General features: G+C 36.8%; 1 protein-coding gene across 11 annotated transcripts in view; it reads left to right on the top strand.

Annotated features, from left to right (window-relative positions):
• The window catches only part of LTBP1 (latent transforming growth factor beta binding protein 1), a 191,471-nt gene that overhangs the window by 49,545 nt on the left and 128,450 nt on the right, over window positions 1-13,476 (top strand). The window contains exon 1 of one of the 11 annotated variants that reach the window (XM_051783034.1): window positions 5,824-5,850. The exons of the other annotated variants lie outside the window; for them this stretch is intronic. The gene's annotated coding sequence lies outside the window, so the exon portion shown is untranslated. Of the gene's footprint in view, window positions 1-5,823; window positions 5,851-13,476 lie in introns of those variants that run through there. 11 annotated transcript variants of the gene reach the window in all.

Consider the following 13,476-nt stretch of genomic DNA (forward strand, 5'->3'; position numbering starts at 1 on the left):
GACATTATCTAGTTAATTTATGAGTGGCTGATTATCTCATGGTGTTTTGTCACTGCTCATAAATGTATAATCTTGTTTAATGGCAGAGCCTCTTATTTCATTGAGCAATGGAATTGGTAATGACAATGTGGAAATACTTGAAAAGGAAGAGGGGGAAAATGTAATAATTGTACTAAAAAAGTGAAAGCCAAAAAGTTTGTACTGAATGCTTCACAATTTTTTTTATGCTATTATTAAATAATTTTTTTTCAGAGAAGAGAAAAATTAGTAACCAGGTAATATTTGGTGGTATTGCCCAAGAGTTCATAGTTATCAACTAACATGGAGTGCAAAGCAATCATTCTGTTATTTTTTTTTCCTGAACATTTCTATGCATTTTACTGTTAAGTATTAAAACTGTGACAGAGATTGGCATCTGTGAAAGATGTATGCCGTAGCTGCAATTGGTATTTGTGATTTTTCTGGACTTCTTTAGGTTATTTCAATCTAGTGATATGAAATAGATAGTCTTGAAACTGGAAAAAGTGTCAGTCTTGAGTTATCTTTACCAACAGGTCTGTCCTGGCAGAGGCAAATGAGATGTGGGGTACTAGTAGACTGGGAGGAAAACTGCCAAGCCTGAGTAGGTGCTTCTGAGCGTCTCCTCATTCACAGAAAGTCAGTCATGTTTGAATGCTCCACAGTAGTGTTGTAAGATCAACTTTTGGGTAAAAAATGTTGAAGATTAGTTACTTGAAACATTTTTCAATAAAAATTATCTTAAGGTTCCTCCCATAATGTTTACTCTGATGTATTTATGAGCAGTTTCCCTTCTCTGATAATGTTCAGAACATGCAGTATAGTAGTCTTATTAAAGACAGCAAATATTCTGTTCTTTTTTGGCTTTTAAGCTGAATTTTACTGTAAAGTTATATATCACATCTGCAGAGCTTGAAAATTCAGTAAGCCATTTGGGTTACAATAATAGGATTTAAAGTTACCCTGGGATGTGAAATCAAGTTACCTGCCAGTAGCCATTTCTACTATCAAGCATTTTGAACTTTTGTCCTGTGGAATACAAGCCATCTCTAAAGACTAGCTAGCATAAGGACTCATAAAGCTTACATAAAAATTTTAATTTCTTACTGCTAAATTTGAAATTCTGATTCGTTGTGCCTACTAGGTGAGACTGTTAAAATTGTTCATAGTGATTTTTAAGAAGTCTTGTTTTGTAAAAACAAAACAAAGCCCCACCTTGGAAATAATGTTAAAAATCTTAAACATTGTTTTGAGTTCACTGACTCATTCAAATTTTCAGAAGGGTCACAGTTTTATGCCATAATTAGTTTTATCTCCTTATGCCTTGTATTGTAATGCAGTTTAATTTATATGGCCGTATATTGTGTTTTTCAAAGGGCTCATACTACATTCAGTATAGAAGGAGAGAAAAATCATTACCCATAAGTGTGGTGGTGTATATAAAGTGCTTGTTTTTAGACCTGAAATGCTATTTTGCTTGCATACTTCTAAATAATCTGTTAAAGATATTACACTCTAAAGCATTGATCCAATTCTATTTAGTCATTACGCTGTTATATTTAAGTTACTGCAAATTAATCATCAAATATCTTTGTGTTGAATTAGCAAATACTTAAGGATAAGGCTTTGGAAGTTCAGAGCCTTCTCAAACAAACAAAAATTGTTCATGTTGAATAGGCTGACAGTTGCAGAGAAACTATAAACGTGGTTTTGTGCCAGCAGGAAGACTGAATATATAGTGATAAAAATAAGCTGGTAGTGGAATTGATATGATCAGCAAATAAAAACTGATCCATCCATCCATCATGTGTATCTCAACATTTGTAATGTAAATATCAAGAATACCTTAATATGTAGGTGAGGCCAGCCAAATATAAGTCTTATAAGCCAATATATGTCTTTTATAAGCTCACCATGAACCGAGTAATTCTCAAGAGATGCATTACTTGCTTAAAACTACATACTATCACACTAGACCTATAATCTGCCTAAATATTTAGAACCTCAGAGCTAAAAATTCTGTAACGGTAGCAATGGCAGCAGCGCTGAAATTTCAACTGCAAAATTCTATTTGCAACCTAGTAGCCTATAAAACAGGAGGAAGATGTTTTTAGTAATTCAGGTATGTCTACCTCAGACATTTCCAACTACTCTCTTAATGACACTATTAAATAGTAATCACTAGTTAGCTGAGCATGGATCCTCTAAATATCAGTGTTTATCTCCCTAGCTTTATAAAGGCAATGCTGAAGAAAATTAGTGAAAGAATTCTGTGCTGTTTCTATTGGTCTAAAATGTATAAGTATATGAAAATAAACAAATTCTAAACTTAACATACTCTTTCTGGAATTCCTTTCAACGTAGTTTTTGTGAGAATCATTCATTACAGTGGTAAGAGGCTAGGAAGTTCTCATTTTTACTCTATCCACTTCTGGTGCTAAGTGATTCTTCAGAAAATGCACTGAAATACAGGTTTCATTTTCCAGCCAGAGATGGTTGAGGGCTAGTTTTTAGTGGCATTGTGCATTTTCCCCATCAAGCTGAAAAAAGTGAAATTTCTGCTTCTGAAATCAGTTGCCTACATATGTAGGACAACTTTGTACACCAGGCTACAGTTCCCCATCAGTACAATGATGATGCCACCACTTCTCTGTCTTAGAGACATGTCAAGAAAATATATTAATTAGTGCCTGAGGTGACCACAGAATATACTAAAAGCAGAAGAAAAACTCAAGAGTAGCTATAAAATGCTTTCCCAAACTGGAATGTTATCATGTGAAGTAAATAAAGCATGTGTTTATATAACAAAGTTATACCAAGGAAGAAGGGAGGATAAGAAGATAAATGAGACTAATCTCTCTGTTCAGGAAGACAATATGACAAGTATGTGAATTTTGCAATTGAAGTTGTGTGTTAAGTTTATAAAATTAAATACTATGGCAGACTTTTTTCCCTTCTTTTAAGTAGGTGGAGTTTTTTTGGTCTTCACCAAAATTTCTTATAAAATGCATTAAGAAGACTTGCCTCCATTTTAGGTAGTCAGTGAAAATATGTCTTGAATTTAAGTAGTACAGGTTAGATAGGCTTGCAGCACCCTACTGTGACTTAGTTGTGTGGTCCAACTGGAGGTTGGACTAGTATGCCTGTATGGATATTGGTCTTCTAGGATCTGCATGTGATTCTGTGGGCAACACTTGAATTCCTGTGTAAAGATGAAGCTGAAACAGCATGAAAGTCATGTAACTCTTCTGACTGTGGATATGTTATATTGCCTCATATTTTACAACATAATTTTACATGTGTTTATTTACATGAAATAAGATTAATGTGGAAGAAAATGTCCCAGCACTTATAGTTGTGATGTGGAATACCCTGTTAGGAGTTTGGCGTAACAGTGGCTTTCCTACTACTGGAAGCATAATGAACTGATAACTTAGAGAAACTCTTCTTTAAGCTCATTCATAATTTGCACAAGCTGGTTTCAGCGATGACTTTATAGGTTGACTTGAGCAAAAACAGGTGTCACTTTGAAATTCCAATTTAAGCTATTTCTGTGGAATTGCACCATTCTGACTTCATTAAGTGACACTTGCTTCATGATGATAGTGTTTCCCCAGCAGGAAGTATGGGTAAACAGCTGTGAAAGACATACATGTTTTTCTGTTTAAAAAAGTGCACACAGAGATACAACATTTGTTCCATAAATGCATCTGTATGATTTGACATTCTACCCGAGTTCAGAGTTGACTTTAGAGGAAAGTCTCCCTCTGGTCTTCACTGGGTCAGATATTCTTTCCACCCTCCTTTTGATATTTGTTTGTGGAACCACTCTGCATAAACAGCAAAATCATTCTCTCACTGGCTCGTCTTAACCAGAGCACTGCATCATGATCCTTGTAACTTTTGCTTATCAATGGATTTATGGATGTTAGAGTTAAACAGTGGTAACTTTCCTAACAAAGTTTTGGAAAATTTGGAGGTAAGGGAGGGTGTTAAAGCTTTACTCTGAACAAGATATAGCCCAGCAGAATAAGGTGAGTAAAAAGTTAGAAGGCTAACAAGAAGGAATAACTGAAAAATCACAACATAGTATATTTGGAGGGAATGCAGAGTCAAATTCACTTCAGTCACTTATGGCAACTGACATTCATGTCTTGCTACTAAAGCTGTACATAAAAAAATACAAGGAAATAGGGTTAGAAATAGTAGGTGTAGAAATGTCCAGGACTCTTTTGTTTTGTGTTCTCAAATGCAAAACATTTGCACATGTGTTCAAAACCTTTCCTCCTATTCAAGAGTCAGGATGGAATTTTCAGGGACATTCTAAAAAGTTTAAGGAAAAAATTTGATGCTGTCAGCATCGGGGTCAAACAGCACTGTGGTTTTATTGAGAACAAAACCCAGACAAGTTCAGTGAAGCACCCTTTTCCTCTCTCCCATTTAAGAGCATTACCCATCCTGCTATGGAATGGCATGGCAATTCATAACAGCTATTTAAAGTTTACTTTTGATTCCAGCAGGACTTAGAAACAATAGACTCAACTCAAGATGTAAATTAAGTGGCTTAACTAGATTCACACTAATGCAGCTAACTCTACCAAATCAAGCAGCACATTTACTTAGCTTTTGCTTCAAAAATAGAGTGACAGATTCTGAAAAAATAACTTTAACAAATGAATGTCATTTATTTAGCATTTATGAAAGACTATGGAGTTCTTTGAAGGCTTTGGAATCAGAATAGCTCTGTATAAATACAAACTGTTTCATTCAATATACTGTAGCTGTAAGCATTTTAACAATACCCTTTCTAAGCTGTCTTCATGATTGTTTTTGTAGCCATGAAAGGCTCACAATTGAGGAGGCCAGTAAATCAGCATCCCCCAAAAACTACTGTATTTTTCTCTTTGGACTCTGAAAAGATTTTATGACCCTGAACTCACCAATTGAATGTTTGTGTGACAGGCAAAGGCTGCTGGTACTTTCATAGAAACTATTTTAAATGCTGCATTCACCCAAAAATGAATTATCATCTCTATGCTTTAAAACATGGAGACAGAGACTGATATACAGCACCATGAGGAAAAATGTTGGAAAACCAGATTGGTGATCTGGCAAACAGAATTAAAATCAGTTCAAAGTGTGCTGTAGCTGGGGGAAAACACAGACTGAGACAAATGTATCTCAACTGCTGCAATGAAAGAGAATTGGCTCCAAACCCAAAAATTTCTCAAGAAGAAAAAAAAAGAGGAGACTTTCCAGAAAATTCTATAGGGGAAAACCTCTATGACGTGTTTGAAAAGTGTTAATTTAGGTGGATATAGAGACTGATTGAACCCACACAAACACAAAAGTCCCTTAACCGGGGTAACTCCAGAGTTGCTGTGATACAAGTCTTTGATACCAAGAACTGATTCTGATTGTTGCAAGTAGCTGAGTCTGTTTTTCTTCACAGGAAATGTAAAAGTACTCTTCTCCATCAGTGCCGTTACCTATGCCACAGAGAATGAACAAATATTGACAAAAAAAGTACTGCAAGAAGAAGGTCCTTTACTTTCCAGTGAATCTGAGGTTTCAAAATCAGTGACATCCTTATTTCTGTTGTCATTTTTTCCCTCTTCAGAAAATTAAGGGAAAAAAAGATCTTGGTTTCATGCAGCACTGAGAGAGAAGAATTTTAATGGTGATTCAACATGCAGAGGTGGCTATGTACATTTATAACTTAATTCCATGACGTCCTGTCCTTTATCACTGTTTACAGTTTGTTGACTTCCTTAGTGCTTTTCAGTTGTTTCCTTTCAGGAAATGGAATGTTAAGTGGATATACTTAGAAAGGTAATATTACTTTAATTTTTATTCACTTTTCTTCCCAGAAATTATAAACATTGATTGTTGCACTTTAGACTCTTTTTGTCATTTAAGGGAGTTGCTTGTGTTGGGAGGGGGAAACTGTCTGTCTCAAGAATTTATTTTCTCAAGAAATAATACTCTTCCAACTTAAGACTTGTAATACTGTCGTGTACTATTTCTATTACTGTTGTGAAAGAAGCCTAAATAATTACCTTAGGCAAAATGCATAATTTTAGATGAGTGAGATCAAGTGGGAATGACTCTCATTCCCAGTGTATAAAGGCCGAATTCAGACCTTCTTGAAAGAGTCCCTTTGATAAAGTGGACAGTGGCATTGTATTTAGCTGGTAATAATAAAGCTCCTGTATGACTGCAAGTCTGTGTGTAAAGATGTTCACCACCTTCAGTAGCTTCCAGCAAAAAGTTGCTTGTAGTGGCCTGTGAAGTCACTGCTGCTTCATTACAGCTGAGATGAGGATTGCGTAGAATGACTTTCTGCCTTAGATGTATGTCTGTGTTTAAATGTGGCATTTTGGCTTTTATTTCCATATCCTTCAAGTGAAAGCCTTCTGGGTCCAAATATGCTTAGGTACCTAGGAAGCTGAATAACATGAATGGAGGCTAAAAAGTCTTGTACACCTGAATGCTGTGCTGATTTCCTTACAGCCGGAGTTGTATCCAGCCCCAAGCCTGAGGCATGGATGTGAACTCTCAAGCATGAGACTCTTGAAGAGCTTGAAGTTCTGTTTCATGATAAGTACTTCACTCTGAAAAAGATGAGTTATTTGGGTTCTAATATTTTGCAATTCATACCTGAAGCTGCAGCTGAAGCACTTGACTGCCTGCCTATCCTTAGAGGGGCAGTCAACTGAACTCTCCTGCAGGATTAAGCTCCCTAAGCAGTGCTATAGCATAGTGGTGTCTGGAACCCAGTCACCCAGATCTTCAAAGAAATATGTCTGAGCCCTAAATGGATTTGAACTAAGCAGTCTTAGGTTCTCAGCATTTTCTGTTTAATGGCTTGTACACATTCTGCTCGGTGTGCTGGTTAGGCTGCTTGCTCCATGCAATTAACTTTTCTTGTCCCTTGGAAAAGAGACCTAGGACTGATTAGTTGTATAACTTGAGGCTTAAAATTAGCTCCTTAGCATAATATCCATTTGTGGATACCTTTAAATCAAATAAATACAAAACAGATTAAAAGATTTATCATCCAGTAAGTTCAGTTGAATAGAGCTGAGGCCATTCCATCAGACATCAAACCCCTTTGCGGTGTCTAATTTATTTGGGTTGGTACCTTTTTCTGGATCATTTTTAACTATGTGAAGGGAAATGATAGTTATGTTTCTCATTAACAGCTACTGATTAGAGTTCTTAACAATCCTTTAAACATGGAGCATGACTGTAGTTTAAGATAGGGTGTTCATTGCCTGAGAATTGCATAAAAAGAATCTTTGTAGTGGTAAAAAGGGCAAGGAAGGCAAAAGGTGATTCATGAAACTTGCTGACAAAGATCCCAGATTTTGAATCAATGCTTATTTATGTTATGCATTTGCACAGGACAAAAATGATGGTAATTTTTGTGAATTCTTCTGACCTGTTCTTAGAAAGGCTGTGTCAGTGAGAGAATTTATCAGCAAAGGATTTCTGCTGGCATGTAAACAGAATTATGAATGTCTTTCTAAACAATCCTGGCACTTGTGCCTGCACGTGCTCTTTTGCTACTTTTAAGTGACAGCCATCCACATAAAACACAGGAGACCTGTGTTGTAGACAGGAGAGTTTGTCAAAATTAATGAAGGAAACCTACTTGAATGAAGCAAGTGTTGCTGTAATAAATGACTTCAAACAGTACACTGTTAATATTTATCTCTATCTTAAACTGAGATTAAGAGAATGGAAGAATGGGTTACTTGCCTCTCCTAGATTTTGCTATACTTTAATGTGGTTTGAAGGGTGGTGGGGGTGGTGATAAGGAAGACAGCAGAATTCTCTCTGTTCTATTCTGTGACAGAGAGCAAGGAAGAGATTGTATCCCTGTGATAATCAGAAAGGAAAAGACTTTTCCGAATATCCTCTTTTCAGTTATCTTCTTCCATACCCTTGAAGCATCACATTTTCTGGATGATTTATTTTCCTGTCTCAAGCATGCTGAAGAAGCAAGAAGGGATTAAAAAGAGGGCAAAGAAACAAGAGCACAAAGAGAAGCAGGAGGTCTGAGAGCTCAGTTCTGATTGGAGGGAGAAGACTGTGGTAGGAGCATCTAAACAAGACAGACGGAGAAAATGATGCAAAGATGTAGTGACGTGGCTAATCAGAAATAGGTATATAAAGAAGTGTAACAGTGGCAATAAGAATGGCAACAAAAAAATCTGTGCACACCCCTGTTCAGTTACTGTCATAATAAGTAGCTGAATTGTGTTTTGCTCTTTTGGAAACCCTTTTGATTTGCATGGAGACAGTAGAACTGAGTATTTGAAAAGTGACCAAATGTCAAAGGTTAAGCTGTATTATCTGATAAAATACTTGTAAGATTATACAAATGCAACAAAAATATGAGTTAGAGAAGTAACAAAAACTAGAAGGAATGCTAAATTAATTACATTTCACTAATGTGTTGCTACAGGTATCTAGATGTGTTAAATTAAATACAACTTGTTGTACTGTCATCTTGCTCAAAATGTTTGACTGGATGAGTGTGGGGTGTACTTTTGAGCATTAGAGAAGGTGTTGGATCTTGGACAAAATAAAACTGGATCATCTTATTTTTAATTTCGTTGACATGTCTAGTTTCTCCCAGTTGTTGTGAAAAGAGAACTCGGTGTGAGGTGTACAAGGGTAAGGTAACAAAGTTTCTGGAAAGAGCAAGATACTTACCTTCAGGAAGAGTGGCTTATTATATATTGAAGCCAAATATCAAATTACTTAGCTGTGCCTGGCCTTTTTGAATCCATGTAGTTTTCAGACTTGTTTTTGCTTGTGACTTACAGAAAGAATAAGGCTCACATTCTGCCTGATTTTTAGATGGGTGAGGTTTGAATGCAGAAGGTTTTACTCCTATGCTCAGGGCAGAGTAAAGGCTGAGTTCAGTCCTGCTAAGGTCATGCAAGGAAAGTTCCATACTTGCTTTACTGGGATGATACCTGCATCAGCAAATCAGAAGGTTATCTGGGAGATCTGTGCCCCTTTGGCCGAGTCTGTAGATTGGTTCTGAGTATGAGGTATGAGTAGTGCACTGCTGGAGAGAAAAATAAGTTATACTAATAGAAGCATTTTATGTAAAGCTGTGTTACATAATTCTGCTGCTCTCCCCAACACTGATCAGACTTCAGCTACAGTATAGTGTGGTTTTGAACAGTGTATTTAAAGGAAGATGAGGACCAAATGAGTGGTATCAAAAGCAAAACAAAAAGGATGGAGATCTGCAATCACAGGATGGAGATGACAATCACAGAATATGCTGAGTTGGAAGGGACCATCCTTAAGAGTCGCACCGTGTGCCTGTGAGTATGATCCAAATGCTTCTTGAACTTTGTCAGGCTTGGTACTGTGACCACTTTCCTGGGGAGCCTGTTCCGATGCCTTCCACCCTCTGGGTGAAAAATCTCTCATATCTAACCTAAACCTCCCCTGACACAGCTTCAGGCAATTCCCTCACGTCCTGTCACTGGTCACCACAGAGAAGAGATCAGTGCCTGCCCCTCCTTTTCCCTTCACAAGGAAGTTGTAGACTGCAGTGAGGTCTCCCCTCAGTCTCCTCTTCTCCAGGCTGAACAGACCAAGTGACCTCAGCCGCTCCTCATACGGCTTCCCCTCAAGGCCCTTCACCATCTTCGTTGCCCTCCTTTGGACAGTGATACCTTAATATCTTTCTTATATTGTGTTGGGGAAGATATGGCCTGTTACACTGGAAAAAGTTTAAATGGTTTTTGGTCTGGTGAAATTAGACTGAGGGAGAAAATGAGAGATGGTAGCAGTCTTCAAGTATGTTAGAAATTGATCCACAGAGGAATATTGTCAGAGTTTGCTGTAAAAAAAAAAAGCAGGTCAATAGTATGCTTGAATTGGTACAAGGGAATTGTGGGTTAGCTATAAGGAATATCTTTGAAATAAGAAAGGCTGGAGCACTGGAAAAAATTCTTCAAGGAGGCTGTGGAATCTGCATAATAGAAGGGGTTTGAGTATAGTTTGGATAAATTTTTTGATTAATGTTGCTGTTTTATTGGGAAAAAGAAGAGATGAGGGATGACCTCTCAGTCTCTTTCAGTCCTTTCTGTGCCTCACAAGGCCTGTAGTCATCTCAATGTATAATCTGAAGTTCAGGGAAGATCTGCCTCTGGTCTGTATGTCAATCTAGTGTGTCTATCTTTCTTTTTTGCTTTCTTTTTCCTGTTTGTTTGGTTTTTTTCCTTCTTCTTAACTTCTAGCATTAGAAATCTTCAGATGATGGTATTCCTAAGATATATGATACCTAAGTTCAACTTGTTTTCATCTTCAGGAACTAGGTTTTTATTTATTTCCTTTCAAATTGATGACTAAGTGGTGTCAAGACAGAACTTCCTCATATATTGTCACAAGCGGAAAAAGGTAATTTGACAAAAACTCTGAGAGCTTAACTATTTTACTTACGTGGTTGATTTTTATACAATGTCATCTTTCATCTTGGCTGAACAAGCATATGTAGTAAGGACTAAGCCAGGTGGACTGGTGAAATAACTGGGAGACACCTGTTTTAGGAAATGAGTAATTTCCTTCTGCTTCTTTCCTTTTTCTTTTTTTTTCCTGTCAGCATTTAACTAAGAAAAAAGAGGGTGTTGGTCATCTGAGAATTTAAAATGTTGAATCTATTAGCAACTTAAAAGCTAATTGGCTTTGATTTGAGAAGATTTAATTTCAAAGCTCTCCTCATGCATCATGGTAATAATTTGAAAACATGAAATAGCCTGAGATACTCTACACTCTTTGGGAAGAGAATGTAATTTTAAGATAGAATCTTCAGGTCTGATGACTTTGTGTAGATAAACATATGAAAATATACTGGATTCAGTGCAGAAGTAGGGTGTCGTGAAAAGAGAGTAGTGTATATCACTCCTGGAGGTACTAATGGAAAGCCTGCAATTCTAGTAGTTCTGTTTCCACAGGAGATTTGCCTCAGGATAAGGATTTGCCTTATATTTGTCATAAGTGAAGGTGTTAAAATAAACCCTCAAACCACAACAGCAACCAAAACCCCAAAAAACCTCACCAAATACCCATAACCCCTCTTAAAGTAGCTTCAGAAATTTTTGCTCAAGGATTATGGGAGATATATGTGTAAGCTACACTGTGTACTTGGCTGGTAGAAGCCACTGCTTGTGTTTTGTTTTTGGTTTTGTTTTTTAATTTTATTGTGAATCATTTTGATTACATCACTGTGGAGCACAAAACTATCATGCACACATTAACATCAATATTTTTTGAGACGTTAAAATATTTTATTCTCTTTGCCCCACTTGACCTATGTAGTCATCTTTTTAACTGAATACCAGTTCTGCTTTCACTAGGGTTGCTAGCCCGTTGTCTTCCCACAAAACACGGGCATGCCACAAATCATCTGAGCTCCACTACAGCTATTGAGTGCTGTCAGAATATTGGATCTGTGAGGGCAGCCATAAACCCAAGAAAAAAAGTGTTTATAGAAATTCTTCTAGAAAGAAACCAAGTCTGAGTTGCATTACACAGGGACCCAGGAGGTTGAGGAGGTATTCTTCCCCTTATGCAACTCTATCCAGGCACGGCTGTGTGAGCCATTGTGACCACCTGGACATAAAACCTGCCACCTGCCTTGTCTTAACTTATTCACCTTTTCTGCTAATGCAGAAAAAAAAAATCAGTTTATCATAATGGACAGTGGGGCCAGAAGGGACTCTATGAAGAAATACTTTTGCTTGTATTTTCCATTTCTCCTGCAGTTGTTGCTAAATCATAAATTTATCACAGCAGGAGTTTGCTGTGTTCATGATATTATATCATAGTGACTTAAGGAGATGGAAAGAAAATCACATATATATTGGTGCCAACTTTTGACTAAAATCTCATCACTTTAGCCAGACATCTTTCTTTTTTTAATCTGGCTCAAGAATTTTACAGATTTTGGAAATTATGGGTACATTCTTCCGCTGATCTCTTTTGACAAATGTATCATGGAGTTCTTAAGTTTAAGTGAGCCTGGACTATGAGGCAGGATGATGGCACTGTTGGCTGAGTATCCTCATTGTGTGTTTGCTGCCTAGCTCAGGAATGGAGCTTTATCCAGTATTAATAATCTTGATTATCCTGTCTTTATTAAAACAGCAGTCTGACTTTATCTCCAGTTCTACCAATTTTTTTTGGTAACTTTGCCATTTATTTGATGTTTGTATCTTCTACTTTTGTAGTCTTTCATTAGGCTCATTTATTTATCTGCTCTCATTTTTGTATTTCTTCAGTCTGGTGTTATACTTAAGAGCATAGTGAGGTGTTTCATTTCCACATGTTTAAAATTGGTCTTGAAGTTATGATAAATTTCTGTCTCTCTCTCTTTATATATGTATGTATATATATAAAAATTATCCCAGGTGCATTGCTGTAGCACCATCATTTTTTTTCCAGAAATGAATTTGAGATAATCTAAGTTGCACATTTTGTCATGTCTATGTCACAGTGGCATCATCAGTAAAGGTTCAAGAGTTTAAAGAGGAAAATAATCTGTATGCTTCCCTAAAATTACACTGTCCTTTAATATGAGCTAGTCTGAAGTCAAGAGGTCAAGGCTATAGCAGTAATGGTCTTTTTCTAGCACGAAATTGTGGGTTTTAACATTAATACTGCAAAATCGGCTAAGAGATATTGAAATATATAATTTCTCATTTAGAATAAAATTTTCCCCTTTGGAGAAGAGGGAGAAAAAAAACCCAAATACAGAAGGGAAGAAAGGGAGAAGGTTCAAGGAAGTCCAAGAGTCTAAACTTGCAGTTTCTGCTAAAAGCTTCCTTTCAGGAAAAGGGTTTGTGGTCTGTTTTCAGTTTGAATTTGGGTGTATTAAGCTCACTGTTAAGGTCCCTAAACAGAATTTGTGAGGATAGTACTGTCTACTTAGGTGCAACGGCAGAGAAGAATGATAATAACATCACCACCTCATACACTGGTCAGTTTTCACTTCAGGGGCCATCATTGGCTTTGTATCCTTCCTAAATGTCTCCAGAAGAATTGAAGTTAAAAGATGTGGCCTGCTAGCCAAGGAGAAGAAAATAAGTGTCATTAGAGTTTTCATAAATCTAAGAAAGATCAAGAAAATCTTCCCACATCTAAAGAATATGAAGCTGTCTTATTTCTGTCTCTTTGCAACTACCAAAACCGAAATATCTGAGAATTAAATGTGTTTTATAGCAAAATAAGTAGCATACCTCATGTGATGGGTGAAAAACTGGCTGACAGGTTGGGCCCAAAGGGTTATAGTAAATGGGATTATGTCAAGCTGGCAACAGGATTTCTATAGAGCTCCATTCTAGGACCAGTGCTCTTCAATGCAGTTTTGGGTGCCACAATATAAGAAGCCTATAAAAGTATGAAAGAGCATCCAAAGGAGGGTGA

This window comes from Manacus candei, unplaced genomic scaffold, assembly GCF_025592945.1.
Source record: "Manacus candei isolate 608988 ecotype Guabito, Panama unplaced genomic scaffold, ASM2559294v1 h1tg000017l, whole genome shotgun sequence".
NCBI classification, from domain to species: domain Eukaryota; kingdom Metazoa; phylum Chordata; class Aves; order Passeriformes; family Pipridae; genus Manacus; species Manacus candei.